This window comes from Triticum dicoccoides, chromosome 4A (assembly GCF_002162155.2).
Source record: "Triticum dicoccoides isolate Atlit2015 ecotype Zavitan chromosome 4A, WEW_v2.0, whole genome shotgun sequence".
Lineage (NCBI taxonomy): Eukaryota > Viridiplantae > Streptophyta > Magnoliopsida > Poales > Poaceae > Triticum > Triticum dicoccoides.
Genome location: NC_041386.1, coordinates 273,534,863 through 273,537,397, shown reverse-complemented (window position 1 = coordinate 273,537,397; position 2,535 = coordinate 273,534,863).

Below are 2,535 nucleotides of genomic sequence, written 5' to 3'. Positions count from 1 at the left end.
ACCGCCAGCCCGCCGCCGCCACGTGGCGCCGCCCCGTTGGCTGCGCTCGCCGCCTCCACCGCCAGCCCGCCGCGGCCCGTGGCCGGCCCTCCCCGGCCCGCGCCGCCTGCGCCCTCGCGCCTCCCTCGTCCCCGCGCCCGGTGGCCGGCACCGCCGCGCGCCGTTGCCGGCCCCGCCGTACCGGCCGGCGACCGCCGCCTCGCCTCGCCGCCCCCGCCGCCAAGCTCGTCGTTGGGCAGCCCCGCGCCCCATGGCCGCCGCCCCGCCTCCGTGAAGCTCCGCCGCCCCACCTCCTCGTCGCCGGCGGCCTCTCCAGCGAGAGCTCCGGCCGTCGCGGCTCTTTTTCTTTCGGCGGTCCTCGAACAGCTACAGTGCCGCACCGTGCCTCGGTTTCCGTGCAAACCCTAGATCCAGATCTGGAGGTTGATTTTTTTCCCAAGTCCCCAGAATTTTTAGTTCAAGTGCTCATGTTCGAGGCTCCGTAACTTTGCATCCGTAGCTCCGATTTGGGCGTATAGCATATCAAAATGTTCATCTCAGAGAGTACATCATTAATTCCATTGCATCATTTTCATTTGAGCTCATCTTGATGCCCGAAATGCTGTTAGAAGAGGGCTACTTGAGTTAATTGTCAGATCTGTTACTCCGTTTAGCACTTTTGTCATTTTTGCCATGATTATTGTGTGCATGCTATGCCCGTGAGTTCTTCATATGTTTTGTTAAGGGTTTTGTCATCTATCCAGAGATGCAACCCATGTATTTTTAGGATGTGTGTGGTGACTTGTGCAAGCTTGCAAAGTGGTGCACTTGCTAATTCTGTTTTCAGGGACTTATGATTTCACCAAGTCCTGGGATTGTTTAGTTCATGATGCCATATGTTCTTGTTGTTTCCTAGTGATCCGTGCCTCTTTTGAGGATGATCAGTAAGGGTGTTTTGTTAATCTTGTAGTGCTCTATCCATCCATGTCTTTGTTTGCATTTATGGAGCAACCTAGCTTGAGTCAATCGAGCTCTACTTTTGCTTCGTTGTGAATCTGGGCAAATCATCAACTTGTTTGCGATTTTGCCGATGTTATTGTAGTTGATCCGTGCATGCTATGCCATTGTTCTTGCCATGTCTAGCTTGTATTTTGTGCCTTCTTGAGGGATGTATGCTTGTCTTGCCATGATTTGCACCGTGGTGAGTGCATCGAGCTCGTAAACATGCCTTCGTGAGTTATGTTTCAGCATGTCCCAGTTTTCACTAAGTCTGAAAACTGATTATGTTTTTGCTATGTTCGTGTGCTTGTTAGTATATTTTGTGATCCCTTTTAGCTCAAGGTCACTAAGAGACTTTTGTTAAGCTTGTTGAGTAACTCCATGCCATGTCTTTCTTTGTTATGTTCAGGTCCTGTAGCATGTTGTTTTGTTGCTCCGAAGAAGGCTATATGATCTGAAATTCCAGACAAGTGTTAATTTCACTAAGTCTGAGATTTGTTTGTCATTTGCGTTTTTGCCATGCTTGTTCGAACCTGTTAATGGATGATTTGGCCGTAGATCAGTGCTAGACTTTTGTTAAGCATCTTGTGTGCATCCCTGCCATGTATTTTGATGCCATGTTTGGTGGCTGTAGCATGTTCATCTCATTGCTTTTAGATGCCTACTTGCTATAAATCGCAGACCGGTGTCATTTTTGAAACGCTTGCCATTTCCAAACCGTAACTCCGATTCCGGCGTTCTTTATATCGTTTTCAATCGATTTCATCTCATCTTTCCAGTGGCACCCTTGGAATTCCAAGTTGAGGCCAGGTTCATGCATTTCCTGTCATATCTTACATTTTGCATCCCGCATCGCATCCCGCATAGCATATCATCTTTGCATCTTGTTGTTTGAGTTTGCACGTGGTTGATTGTATCCTTGTTGCGTGTTTGTCTTGTTTGGGTAGAGCCGGGAGACGAGTTCGCTAATGAGGAGCCCGTTGAGTTTGCTTTTGAGGATCCAGTCAACTCTGACAACTGTGCAGGCAAGATGATCATACCCTCGAAATCACTACTATCTTTGCTATGCTAGTTTGCTCGCTCTTTTGCTATGCCATTGCTACGATGCCTACCACTTGCTTGCAAGCCTCCCAAATTTCCATGTCAAACCTCTAACCCACCATTGTCCTAGCAAACCGTTGATTGGCTATGTTACCGCTTTGCTCAGCCCCTCTTATAGCGTTGCTAGTTGCAGGTGAAGATTGGAGGCCGTTCCTTATTGAAACATCTTTTATTTACTTGTTGGGATATCATTATATTGCCTTGTTATCTTAATGCATCTATATACTTGGTAAAGGATGGAAGGCTCGGCCTCTCGCCTAGTGTTTTGTTCCATTCTTGCCGCCCTAGTTTCCGTCATATCGGTGTTATGTTCCCGGATTTTGCGTTCCTTACGCGGTTGGGTTATAATGGGAACCTCTTGATAGTTTGCCTTGATTAAAGCTTTTCCAGCAATGCCCAACCATTGTTTTACCATTCGCCACCTAGCCTCTTTTTCCCTTGGGTTACCGGAGCCCA